Consider the following 14,904-nt stretch of genomic DNA (forward strand, 5'->3'; position numbering starts at 1 on the left):
CTAGGGGAGAATCAGTTCCATGACCTTCTCTTAGCTTCTGTTGTCAGCAATCTTTGGTATTCTTTGGCTTGTTGACTCCAGTCTCTTCTTCCCTCATCACATGATTTCCCTCTGTGTGCCTGGTCTTTATGTGGCATTCTCCTCTCTGCATGTGTCTTTGTGCCTCATCTTATAAGGACACCAGTCATATTGGATTAAGGGTCCCCCCTTTCTATATCATATAATCTTAACTCACATTTTAACTATATCTGAAAAGACTCCATTTCCAAATAAGGTCACGTTCACAGGTGTAAGGGTAGGACTTTAATATATTTCCTGGGGGACACAATTCAACCCACAAGAGAAGCTATGCAGACTTTGGTCTGCTTGATTCCAGCACCTTGGGGTTGGGGACTATTGGTGTGAATCAAAGTCCCTTCCCAGTTTCTTTATTTCTAGTCATATATGCTGTATCTTTCAAAATATACAGTGAGAGGTTCGAGTCTAAAACAGTGTTACTTAATCTGTCCCTATCAGGGATGCAGCTACTAGAAATACCTTTTTATATTTTGTCTCTTTTCTCCTGATACCATTACTAGTATTTCTCTTCTTTGACATCCTCTGAGCATTTTAATGGGAGATTGGGGAGAAGTATAATGGGCTCTCTGCAAGTCAGCCTCAGGCTAATCTGGTCTCCATGTTTTTTTTATGATTCCAGTTCTTTGTATGCATTGTCTCAGCTCCTTGGAAAGACGTATTCTTACTTACCTGCCTTCCAGACTTAGTCTTCCAAAGTTCCTCTCTTTCGTGAAATTTTCTTAGACAAAACAGGACTGATAGTCAGCCAGTATGTATCAGTTCAGCTATTCTGACTGACTTTTTAAAGATTATTTTTTAAATCTCCCTTTCCTGACTGCAGAATATTCTTTCAATACCTTCTATTGCTCCAACACATTTTGTGTTTTGGATTGTTTAATGATTTAAACTTGGTATTTACATCAATTACTTGAAATAATTGTCTAAAGATGTGTTTCCTCCACTGAACTGTGTTTTTCTTGGGTCACATTTTGTTTATTGTTTTCTCTGAAGTCAGTCCATACCCTTGTCTTGCACTAGGGGCTCATGAAGTGTTTTCTGACTGGGATTGAGTACTGATAAGAGTACACAAGGGGCAGTTTCTTTAAGAGAATCTTGAAATATATCATAATTTCTTGGAGGGTTTCTTTAAATTAAAATCTTTAGCAAAATCAAGAGAAGCCAGTGCAGTAGAGTGGTTGACAACTTACTCATCTTCCTGAAAAAAATTTTTTTCTCCACCTGTCCAAAGACCTAAAATGATTCTTTATTTATTTATTTATTTATTTTTGTCATCACAGACTGTGATTAACAAATAGGCAAATTCGGTGATGTCCAGTATGATACTATTTTAATCATTCCACCACATGGCTCACAGAGGCAGAGATTTTCAGTAGGGTAGTGAGATCTTTTTGAAAGGGGAACAATGATAATAATATTAATGATGTTATTGATAGTTATATTAAATAATATTCATTAGTTCTATATTCTTTATACATTTTTGTATCATTTATCAGCTCTGTGGAGTAGGAGGGATTATTATTCTGATATTACAGATGAAATGTAAAGGCTTACAGAGTTTAATGTACTTGCCCAAGGTCACTTGCTAGTAAGATGTAGTGATTACAGTTATAAGACTATTCTTACAATGACTGTTATAGTCAATTAATCAATGATGCTTTTAACTGTTAACATTTGTTCAAATAACTTTCTTGAGGAATGAATTTAAAATTCTTACCTAGCTATGTAACATTCCTTTCTGGAAAGCTGTTGCTCAGACTTGAATTTCTTATTCTCCAATCTGAACATTCAGATAATGATGCAATAAAATCTCTTATGGAATACTCATCAAGATTGTTATATGCTAAAAGAGGGAATAAGATATATTTTCATACTTTTGACTTCTATAAAGTGCTTTCCTCCTTGTTGCAGCATAGAAAAGCTCTGAAATTGCATCATATAAGCAGGGTAATCTGCAATTATTTACAGAGTCATCCCATAATATCTCATCGTATCACTTCTGTGGAAAGACAGAATAGGAAAACACCCAAGCTTTTATGAATATTTTAAAACCCATACTCACTGCAGGAGGGAGAAAAGTAAGTTTAGATAATTGCAAATTCCATTTCAGTTAGCTGTATTCCAAGTAAATGTTCTGTCCCAACATGGCTTACATCTTATCTTTTGAAATGGTGGAAGCTAATGCTTTTTCTTGCTCAAGTGCTAGTTTTGTTCCCATGTGAGAAGATAGAGAAGCAAGGAAAACAAGGCTGAGTATCTGCCACAGTCACCCATGTTCTCAGCTATAGGAGAGGGGGAACCTTTTAGGAAACTACCTGGCATTTATAGCAAGTATTTCCCAAGGCAGCTGCTGAATGGAGCTGAGTATTTTGCTAAGTGATTTTCGTCTCTGACCTTTATTACTAATGAATCTTCTTTAAGAAGTATTTAAAGAGTAAAAAGAAAGGTTGTTTTTATTAATCTCTTTTCTCTTTGCCCACAGAATCCAAAGAAATGGTGTTACCTGGCAAGAGATCTGCTGTTTTTTATGAAAATTCAGATCAAGGTAATGCTTATTTTGAACTGATGTATTTTTTAGTCTGTTTAACTCTGACACATTAGACTCATTGGCTTTCTTGGATTACTGGTTTTAGCTATTGAATAACCCATCAAAAAATAATCAAATCATTATCTGAAAAATGGAATGATTTATGATGATCATCATATTCATGAAGTGAATAGTAAATTTTAAAATATATATTAGCTTATCAAAACATTATGGATAATGGTTAATTTTATGACAGTTTCTTTCATTTATGTTAATAAGTGAATAGGATCTTGACTAGAAGATTGCATTCTCTTTGGAAATAGCTCCAATTAGTGTATCATATTTACAAATGATAGACAATAAGACAATTAGATTCTTACCAGGTGACAGTGATGAGATTTGCCTTTTATTTAAGCATTAGTCAGATGGCTTTACCTATTATTTTTTGAATATGTGAAAATTTCAGTACAAATTCCTAGAAAACGTCATCAAGTTTTTATAAAGGCACCCTCATGCAAAACATATATTTTCTTTGGAAGATTGAATTATATCATACAGTTGCTGAATAGCATGTCTGATTATGCTTAACAGATTGCCTATTTAGTTGCTAAATTTTCAAATTGCTATGTGATTTATTTACATATCTTGGCCTAAGAATATGAACACTCATGCAAATATTATAATGACATGTACATGTAAATGAAGTGTGGTTATAGATGCAGATATATAATGTGTGTATATTTTATGAATAAAACTATTATCTCAAAATAGTTTTTTATGGAAATTTTTATGAAAGGTTAGAATTGTGATGGGGAACTGGACCCATCTCTCAGTACTTTCTATTCATACAGCTGTGAAGATAGGATGTCATTGTATGTATATGAGCACAAATAATAGAATTATTGAAATATACATTAGACTACATTCTAATTGGAATTAATTGGGTTTTATTTTTGACAAATCATTTAATTCCTAAAAACAAATGAGTGCTGAAACAAAGGTAGCATTTAAATTTAATGGACATCAGCAGAAAACTTGTTTCTGAACTTTAATTTGTAGTTGAACAAAAATTTAGGTTGAATTGCAAATTGGGGTGTTTCTACTTATTTCTAGTTTTCAGTTAATTCTTCAAAGGATGTATAAACTCCTTAAGGAAGCAGATTTTCTCCTCTAAAGGGGATTTTGAATTGTAGGCACTCTATTCAAGTTTTATCTATACTAAAATGTTAATTCAAACTATAAAATATCTTAAAATGGTTAATGAGAGCAGTTAAGGGTTGCCTTTTGCATAGAACTATTAACTGTGACTCCCCAGAGAGAGACATAATGAGCACTACTTACTACCTAGACAATATGTGGAACAAGGTGAAGCTGAGCTATATGATATAGGCATAGGGAGATATGTGGTGGAAAAATGCTTGTTGAGGGTAAATTGATGAATGACACAATAAAGAGAGAGGGAAAAAACACCCTGAATGAGATGAAGCCAATAAAGAGGGTCAAGGATCTATGACCTTTAGGATGAAAATAAAGAATGAAGGGAGCATAGATTATCCAGGAGGCAGTCATGTGATATTTTTCTTTTTTCAGAGGTCTGTATATGCTAATATTCAATTTTACTAGCCTTTTATTTTATGTATTTAAGAGATGGATAAACTTATTTTGAACTGAATGTAATAACAGAAAAAAGTTAGGGTTGAGGGAGGGATATTTCCGTTAACATGGTAGAGTTTTCAGAATTGTGTATGCAGAGTAACAAAATTCACTTCTCCTCAACATGAAAATAAAGGAACAGTCCTGTATACAAAGTCCGAGTGCTTTGGTCTGACAGAAGTCCCCAAAAGCTTACGCTCTAGCATATGTGTATTTGTGTGCAGGCTGTGAGTGGGATGTGGATGAGTAATTTGGGGTGGAGAAAATGGTGTTCACTTCATCATCTCTCTACGTTAGACCTTTCGATTCATTGAAATAAGGATGTTTCCAATCTTATAAAAATAATTCCTATTAATATGACAAAGAATGCTAATTGTTGATGCTCAGTATTCATTATCTCAGATGGAATATAGACATTTAAATTTCAATGTTTAATGTACTGTTGGGTTTGGTTTACTAGTGTTTTATTGAGAATTTTTGTATCCATGTTCATCAGGGATATTGGCCTGTAGTTCTCTTTTTTAGTGGAGTCTTTATCTGGTTTTGGTATCAAGGTAATGCTGGCCTCCTACTATGAATACGGAAGTTTAAGACATACTAGTGAAGGTGCTATTTTTAGACAAATGGGACCATTTAGTTTTCCCAGTTGCACATGACAACTAACACACTCATTTTGTGTAGAATTAACTCTGACAGTGGAGCTCAGAGAGCAAGCTATTGGAATAATATACACTTGAAAGTTCTGCATTTGACTCTTTTAAAGGGGGTATTTTAGTCACAGTATTCTGAATTTTGTCATCCAAAGAGAGAAGCAACTTCAACTAGTCAGGTCAAAATATCCTTCGATATGCCCCTAGAAAGATTATGTACAAAGATAGAGACTGTTATTCTGTCGCACTTCTACATATGTTTATATGTCCTGGAAATAGATTGAATTTCATTAAGAAAATTTCATGTCTGGAATTTATTTTTATTATGTAGGAATATCAAGTTTTTTTCTCACATATAACTTTTTTGTAAGAAATTGTAATGAGATATTAAGGATTTGGCATTTTTTGATGTACTCTAGGTTGAGATCTAAGCTTAGTATAAACAGTTTTAAGAATTGAAAATAAACTGTCTCATAAGGCTAGTGTATAATGTTACTTATGTTCAAGAGCATTAATAAATAAATTATAAATAAATAATTTAGTGATGTGTTTCATTGTGGTTTATTATACAGGCTGTAAGAAACATAGATGTTATATATGTTGAGGCTTAAAAGGATGAAATCTGATATTTTAAGAGCTTACTACATTACTTATATTTTATATTATTTATTACGTACCTACCCTAAAGTAACAATGGAAAGTAAATCATCAAAACTTGCAGGTTGATCAATAAGTTAATGACCATGAATTTAAATGAGAAGTAGAAATACTTCGATGACATGTGATAAAAGGTGTGATGTAATTGTCACATTGCCTGAATTAGGTGCCATGTATGATAAATGTAATGCTTTACAGAAATACAGTTGTAGCATCAGGCAAAGTATGCTCCCAAAGGGTGCTTAAAGTGCAAGTCAGACAACAGATCACTGAGCATTTTCATACAGAAGTGATTAAAAAGTAATTCTTAAAGAGGATTTACATGACAAAGAGCTATTATGATAATTTTAAAGAACTTTTTTGGCTTTTATGGTTTTTGTCATTTGAAAAGTTCTTATTATGTTTTAATCTTCTGAGGATTAGATTCTGTGGGATACACCATCTTTTTTTTTTTTTTTTAAAGATTTTATTTATTTATTTGAGACAGAGAGAATGAGAGAGAGAGAGCACGTGAGAGGGGGGAGGGTCAGAGGGAGAGGCAGACCCCCCGCCGAGCAGGGAGCCCGATGCGGGACTCGATCCAGGGACTCCAGGATCATGACCTGAGCCGAAGGCAGTCGCTCAACCAACTGAGCCACCCAGGCACCCCGGGATACACCATCTTTTAAAACCTGTTTAAAAACTCCCAAAACTATAAGGCATGGCACTGTATAAAATCGACTCCTGCAAGTAATATTCATCAATTCATCAATATTCATCAATATCCATCAATTCCCTGCCTATAGTTCTTACTTCGTTTCTCTCTTACTCCACCTCATACCCTAATTCTTCTGTTTCTTTATGCTAAATACTCCACTCTGAATGCCCAATCTTTCTCCCTTATTCCCAAGCCTACATAACCTTAAAATATCTCTTTAAGGAGCCTTCTGAATTCCTCATAATACTACATCTATTTCTCTCTCTTCATCCCCATATTCACTTGGTAAAGTCATCTGGATGCACTGGCTGCTGCACTGTCATTGATTTGCCTAGGTTGCTACCTAGTAGGTCTTATGTGTGCATGTGTGTATATATGCATATGTACATATATCATTTTATTGTATTATATATAAAGGTACATACACAAACATGGGATTTCTTTCCTTTAATATGAATGTAAAAAAGATTCTTCTGCCATCCATTTTTACTCCCACTTTGTGAAGTACACAAACTTTGAAAGAATGAACTTGTATCTCCATGATTTCCACTAAAGTAATATTTAAAGGCTAAAAGAGTCTTTTGTACTATGAGAGTTATAATTTAGCTATGTTTTGTATTATTTAGGATTGCCTTGAGAACCTACTCTCCCTTTATCACATCTTTTCAATGAGAATAAAATCTAAATTCAAATACATTAACTTATAAAGAAAATAGTTTTCCACTATTGAAACATTCTCTTCACCAAGGGAAGATTGCCCAGTTCTATCACCCATTGGTTTTTGCCACTTAGCACACATGCCATTGAAGAAAATTCTAACCTGAGCTATTCAGCGAAGGCACTTGTTGCCCACGAGCAAAACCCTGCCTTATAAAGACACTGCCTATTGCATATCTCACATCAGAACCAATAGGAAAAAAAAAGTTACATTGTAATTTGCCACCTCATTCATTTATGTATTCATTCATTAAATCAGTGTTTACCTACTATATTCATCAGTGCTCTAGTTGGAGTGGGGGTACATGCAAAACTTGAGAGTCTCTTGTTCTACTCACATACACGCATACACATCTTACATACATACATACATACATACACACATACATATAGAGACTACAAAACAAATCTCTGTACATGCTTATAGAAGCATGCTCTACGCTCCTTATCATTTTTCCCAAGTTCAGTTTCTTCTGTGTTTTTCTATACATCATCATTCATGTGGGTGGTTGGAAACCATTAAAGCTGTTCCTGAAAGCTATTTTTAAGTTTGCAATAATTGTTGAACCTCATGACTGAGAAGTTTGTGGCCATTTTGAATGTGTGTGTATGTTTGCAGATATGCAGTCTGAAATAATATATTCCCAGCTTCACCGTCTTTTCTTTAGGCTAGGATCCTAAAAGTCCCTAAATACTAGGTGTGGAGGTTGGGAAAGGGTGATTGTTATTTAGAAAATGGAGATGAAATTAACGACTATTGGGGTTGGAGCAGGGCTTTTGGGAATTGGGGCTGGAGCAGGGCTTTTGGGAATTGGGGCTGTCTGGGAACTGGTAATTCCCAGTGGAGGACTAAGAACTTTGAGGGAATTGGTTCCTTTAAGGCTTTAGCCTGTGTGTTAGTTTTCATTTCTTTGGTTTTGCAGTACTAGCATTACTTTGGAAGGGAAGCAAATCATTGCAAGGAGAGTAGTGTGGGCAGAGGCAAATAATTTATGACATGGGGTGTCCACTAGACTTTGCAAGTGCATATGTATGTATGTTTGTCCCTTTCTCTCTCTAGTTATATATTTTTAATGCATTTGGCATTTAAAAAGTTATGCCACTAGATGTCAGCAGCAACCTCCCAGGGTTCCTGTGGCCTTAATTGACAACAACAAATTGGTACTCTATTAGAACATCTTATCTGAGAATAGTAAGTACCTATTCTGAAAATGTAAGAGGCAGTTTTTGAGTTATGAGGAGGATTACAAACATCATAAAATGTTTTGAAATTATTTTTTAAACTGGTTTCTGTTGACATGTAACAAGCTACTTTTACTTCCAATATTCTCTCTACCAATGAGATGACATGAAGAACTATGTGTGCAGCTGAGTAATTTGTCAGAAGTTGTACTTGATGCCAGATCTCTAAACTTCTGTTTCAATGCTTTAGGATTCATTCATGCCATGATTACATGAGTACTTGTGCTTGGGTTTATTTCATTCTGTTGTTGTAGAAGCATTTCGATACTACAGCCTGTCAGATTGTGTGGTATTAATTTTTCAACATCCACATCTGTGTGCTGTTTATTTAGTAAAGTATAAACTTTCTTGGATCTGTGCTCTGTTGTTATAAGACACTCAGAACACTTTGATAGATGCCAAAGAGTCTGATAGGTGTTTGCTCAACAGGAGACAAGGAAAACAACCTAGAAATATGAAAAAAAATATGTATTTTCCATGAATTATAATACATATAATTGTTTAGTTCTTAAAACAGCAGGTAAGATGATCTCAGATGTTTTTTCCAGAAATTAATAAGAAAATTGTAGTACTGGCCAATGTTCAATAGATCCTAATAACATTATTTTAAATAATGAAGTTAATATCTGGTCAAATCAGATTCACATTAGCAGAATGACTCAAACTAATCTGCTGGATTTTAGTCATGAATTAGAACTCAGGTGATTGACTATTAGTTGATCAAGCACCAAACAGATTTTTAAATAACCTTGAAAACGGTAGAGTTACTTCCATGTTTCTCTCTTGGAAAAATTATGCTTTCAATGCATTAAAAAAATGTATGTTTTAGGAAAAGCTGGAAATGAGAATTATGAAAATATTTCCTTTCCTAAAAACAGTTCTACCAATGAAGATATTAATGTAAATGTTACACCCTCATCACTTTCAAGATTTTTAAAAATCGTTTTAGTTGGTGCAGTGAGGTAGAGGCTAACTCAACTAGTACGTAGGCCAGGAAATAATTCCTTTCACACTGAAGTTGTTACATTTGGGAGTTACTGGTTTAACTTCATAAGATTATCACTAATTTTCTTATTTTTTGCATTTCTGTTGTAGAACTACTAGTAAATGGGACTCATCAAGATTTACCCCCAAGATTGTGGTTATTATTCTTTAATTATGTTTGTAGATGGTAAGGCAAACACTTGAAATCATGCGGTAGTTACTTGACCCATGTACTTTCCTCCCATGGGCCAGGTGCAATGAGTAAGTGCTTTTAATAAATGGAAGGCACATTATTAGCCAGATGTTCAGTTAAGGAACTTTCAGCATTGAACCTGGTGTGGAAGCACACAGCTGGCTGGATATAAAACAGTCCATCCTGTGCTTCCCATACTTAACCTTCTAGAAAGAGTTAGGGCCGAGATGTGACCAGAGCATCTGTCTGCAGTCTTTCTCTTTCATCTTTTACAAATAGTTAAATGACACAGATGTTCGTGAAGTATTTTGAATAGATATATTGCCAATTCTAAACAAACTATTCTAGCTCCACATCAAGAAACTGACTCCTGCTTCCCTATATACCAGTGCATTTTCCCTCAACATGCTCATTTGCTGGTGCATTGACATGGATTAAGTTAAAGTATAGAGAGGGTCAGGTTCCCCTTGGGCTGTTCCGGAAATTCAGACACCTCAACCTGATAATCAAGGGCCACTTTTCTGCTGCCGCATCACAAACCTTCCCAACCTCATTTCCACCTGATTCTTCACCCAGATGTTGCCTCAATCCATACACAAGGATTGATCTGCCCTGTGTACGATTTACTTATTTCTACCTTGATAACTTTTCATTTACCATTACTCTTCTCTTCTCTCTCCCGACTTCTTAGTCTTCATTTCAGAGACAGAAGACAGTAACAGGGACACTTATGGGAGCTAGATGGTCTATATTCAAATCCCCTGTTGGTGATTTATGAGATTACTGCTACTAAACTGAATGCAAGCTCTTTAACCCACAGAGTCTCATATTGGTTTCCTCTACAAAACCATGAAAAAAATACTTAAATAATTGAACTAATGCTAGCATTAACTTAAGATATGACTTTTAACTTACAATAGCTACTGGCACATAGTAAGTGCTTAATATATATTAACTACCATTAATTCTGTCAAATTAATCTGACAACTCACTTTCATAAAATTTAGTCTCGAACTGATTATCCTTCACCCAGTCATTATTAATCTTATTGGTGTGTGTTTGCAGCTGTACCTGCCATCCTACTTGTACTTTCATATTTGGTGACCCATACATCTTATCCTCTGGGTATATTACACTCATAATCAATAAGTAGGATCATAATATTTGCCATAGCCATACCTAGGGTTATTGTGAAGACAGAGTTAGAAAATAAAGGTAATAATGAAATTAGCGATGATTACTTCTTATCCTGCTTTTGTTACGTGTGAGGAGCAGGGCTAAGAGCTTTATTTACATTGCGCTATCACTTAGCATACATGTTTTGTGAACGATGGACAGGGAGGCAGCGATTCACATTCAGGCCTATAGAGAAGGGAAATAACAGAATATCCAAGTACAGAAGTCAAATAGAAAAGGAAATATAGAATTAAGTTCACAAGAGAATTTACAAGCTGAGGTGGAGTCTATAAACTGTCACAGAGTTCGACTGAAGTTCTGTAACTGGATGCGTGACTTACCTGAGAGAGAGAGCAGACCAAGAAGGGTCGCTATGAAAGAACAGCCCCTCCCCCCAGTACACATGTACTCACACAGAAGGGTGAGGCTCAGAGGCATGTGTGTCTCCGGTTTTTGTAAAGGTAATATATAGATATCAAGATATAGTAATGTTTTGTTAGAACTAATGCATTTATTCTTTTAAAGTCCACCGTTGAAAATTGTATCATACATAGAATTATTGTGTCTGAAAAATACTAGGAGAGATAAAATTACTCTTGTCCTAATTTTTCCTAGTATAAATATTAATTAATCATATAATAAAAATGTTACTGTCCATTTTGCAAGGAAGAAGTTTGCTATTTGATCTAATTGGTGATATGATAGCTGGGCATAGATCAGGTATTAGAAATTTATACAGGATGTGTGAAGGGCTTTGGAGATCATCTACTTTTACTTCACTGACAATAAGTGATGTGCTTCCCATTATGATATGGTTACTTTTCCTTTTAAATTTATTAAATTGCTAAAAATTTAATAGAGCAATATTCTCTCTTTATTAGACCTCATGCAGCATGTGGTAGATATCTAATTTTTAATTTTGTTTGTTTTTGGAGTTTAGTTTGGGAAACCTTTTCTTCTTTAGGAAGCTACCCCACTCACATTCTGTGTGGTACTGGCAAATTATGGATAATAATAATAGCAAATATTTATTGACTACTTTTTTAAGGTCAGACAGTGTTCTAAACAGAGTACTAAGATTTAGGGACTAATGGTATTGTTGTTTCATACGTGTCATAATAATACTGTGGAACAAAGATACAAGGAGCAAAACTCATGGGCACAGTCTGCAGATTGGGTGGTCTTACCTGAGTTTGCTCATATATCCTCAGACAGCTGAAGTCAGCTGTGGATTGGTTTTGCTGATCTTGGCTGAGCTGTCCTATGTGTCTATGGCTTTGGCTAGGAGAACTGGGCTGACTCAGCTTTGCTATCCTGGCAGTATCAGGGTTCTGAGAGACAAAGAGCAGAAATGCTTGAGAGATTTTTAGGCCTATGCTCAGAACTGGCAGAAAGTTACTTCAACCATCCTCTATTGGACAAAACTAAATCTCAGGGTTAGCCTGGAATCCAGGGATAGGGGAATTGACTCACCATTGGAAAAAAGGGGCTAAAAATCACATTGCAGTTGGTTGGATACAGAAAAGGGGAGAATTGGAGTAAGTTTTGCCATTGATTTATCAGAATCTCCTTTCTACCTGTGAGAAAACAATTCAGTGAGATTAAATAATTTGCTACTGGGGTTGACTTGTAAACTTTACTGGGCCTATAATGCAACTTCATTTTCCAGAACCCAGGATTGGACAAGGGGTGGGCATGGGACCTAAACAAATTAATCACAGTCCTTCCATGAGACTTGGTATAAAAGAAAATAATACCTTTAGGTTCAAAAATTGTCAGAATGTTGACTTAGCATAGCCAGTAATCTTTTGTTCTTCTATTTGGACAAGATATTGAGACAGTTGAAAAAGAGAGAGACAGAGAGACAGAGACAAGAGACAAGTGGCAAGAAACACAGAATGATTAGCATGTAGGAGAAAGATGAAATTGTGTCATTTGAGACACTAGATGCAGCCATATTTGAAACTTTAAGCTAACTAGTTTTGTTTTTTTTTTTTTAAAGATTTTATTTATTTATTTGAGAGCGAGAGAATGAGAGAGAGCAAGCACATGAGAGGGGGGAGGGTCAGAGGGAGAAGCAGACTCCCTGCCGAGCAGGGAGCCCAATGCAGGACTCGATCCAGGGACTCCAGGATCATGACCTGAGCCGAAGGCAGTCGCTTAGCCAACTGAGCCACCCAGGTGCCCTAAGCTAACTAGTTTCTTAAAGCAATAAGTTTCTTTTTTGTTGTTAGTCTAGTTTGACTAAGGCCTCTATTACTTGGAGCCTAAACTATTTTATTAAACAGTGATGGATAATTTTGCAAAAGTGGCTATAGCAATATATCTAGTCTTATGTACATTTCCAGAACCTCCTTGGCACTCCTTATCATAAGGTGAAGAGTATTTTCACCTGAATGGGCTTGTGTTTTCTCTGATGAGCAGAATACTGCAGAAGCAATGCTATGGGACTTCCAGAGCTAGGTCATAAAGAGGGTACAAAACTCTTTCTGGACACTTGCATTTGAAATCCAATCACCATGTAGTGAGAAAAGTCCAGACCTCATGGAGTAGCCATTTTTAAGGTGTTCTGACTGATGGTTTAACAGTCAGTAGTCAGCATTATCTCCAGCCGTGTGTGTGGACAAGCCTTCAGATGATTCCAGTTCCCAGCCTTGGGACAATTTGGGTGATGATGAATGGAACAGAGATTCACTATCTTCACATGGGCCACGCCCAAATTGCAGATTCATGAACAAAACAAATGTCATTGCACTTGATCTTAGCCAAAAGGCCGAGAAGCGATAAAACAAATGTCATTGATTTAAGCCACTAAATTGTGGGATAATTTGTTAGACAGCCATGGATAAATGCAACACTAACATTATACTCTTACCCTGTAGCTCTTTTTTAGGATTCTCTTTTCTTTTCTTTTTCTGTCTTTTTTTTTCCTTTGAGGTATAATTGACATACAACATTATATTAATTTCAAGTAACGACTTGATTTTTTTTTTAAAGAGAGATTGCATGAGTGGGGGAGGGGCAGAGGGAGAGGGAGAATGAGAATCTTAAGCAGGCTCCAGCATGGAGCCTGACATGGGGCTTGATCTCACGACACTGAGATCATGACCTAAGCCGAAATCAAGAGTCAGACACTTCACTGACTGAGTCACTCAGGCATCCCATGACCTGATATTTTTATGTATTGGTAAATGATCACCATGAGTCTAACATCTAACACCAACACATAGTAATAGAATTTGTGTGTTTGTGTGATGAGAAATTTTAAGTTTTATTCTTAGCAACTTCCAAGTAAGTATGCAGTACAGTATTATTAACTGTAGTCATCACGCTGTACATTATGCTCCCATGATTTATTTATTTTATACCTGCAAGTTTGTACCTTTTGATCCCATTTACACATTTCCCCCGCCCTCCACGCCCTGTCTCTGGCAACCACCAATTTGTTCTACGTATCTATGAGCTCATTTTTCTTAAAGATTCCAAATATAAGTAAGATCATACAATATTGGTCTTTCTCTCTCTGATTTATTGCATTTAGCATAATGCCTTCAAAGTCAATCTCTGTTGCGCAAATAGCAAGATTTCATTCTTTTTTAATGGCTGAATAATATTCCAGTGTGTGTGTGTGTGTGTGTATATATATATATATATATATATATGCCACAATTTTTATCTATGCATCTGTTGATGGAAATTTAAATTGTTTCTATGCCTTGGCTATTGCAAATAATGCTGCAATGAACATGGGGGTGCATATATTTTTTTGAGGACTCCCTTTTCTTACTTAGACACATATCAAACTCTCCTTCCACCCAATGATTGCCATTCTCCTTTTACCCATGCCTTTATTTAAACTCACTCTGATTTTCCAAGTAGACATGGACATTTTTTATTGACTCTTGCCATTAGCTTTTTGATGTAGCTTTGCTTGGAAGGAAATGACCAGGGAACATGGGTTGGGAATATCCATGTTGCTCTACATCCTTACTAAAAGGCTGGGAATCCTGACTTGATGAATGCAGCTCTCATTCTCCAGTGCTATGCTGTCCAAAATGGTGGCCACTAGGCACATGGAATTATTTAAATTTGAATGAGTTAAAATGAAATAATATTGGCAATTCACTTATTTAGCTATACTAACCACATTTCAAGCATTCAATATTTATATGTAACTACTGGCTAACATGTTGAGCAGTGCAAAGTTATAGAACATTTCTTATCTCATTATGCTCTTTTTTTTTTTTAATTTTATTATGTTATGTTAGTCACCATACAATACATCATTGGTTTTTGATGTGGTGATCCACGATACATTGTTTTCGTATAACAC

General features: G+C 35.5%; 1 protein-coding gene across 1 annotated transcript in view; it reads left to right on the forward strand.

The window, feature by feature from the left end:
* The window catches only part of INPP4B (inositol polyphosphate-4-phosphatase type II B), a 631,805-nt gene that overhangs the window by 98,416 nt on the left and 518,485 nt on the right, over positions 1-14,904 (forward strand). Inside the window, exon 2 of the mRNA XM_081813115.1 lies at positions 2,558-2,620. The gene's annotated coding sequence lies outside the window, so the exon portion shown is untranslated. The remainder of the gene's footprint in view (positions 1-2,557; positions 2,621-14,904) is intronic.

The sequence above is a fragment of the Leptonychotes weddellii genome, chromosome 2, assembly GCF_054177405.1.
Source record: "Leptonychotes weddellii isolate Sample4059 chromosome 2, ASM5417740v2, whole genome shotgun sequence".
Classification (NCBI taxonomy): domain Eukaryota; kingdom Metazoa; phylum Chordata; class Mammalia; order Carnivora; family Phocidae; genus Leptonychotes; species Leptonychotes weddellii.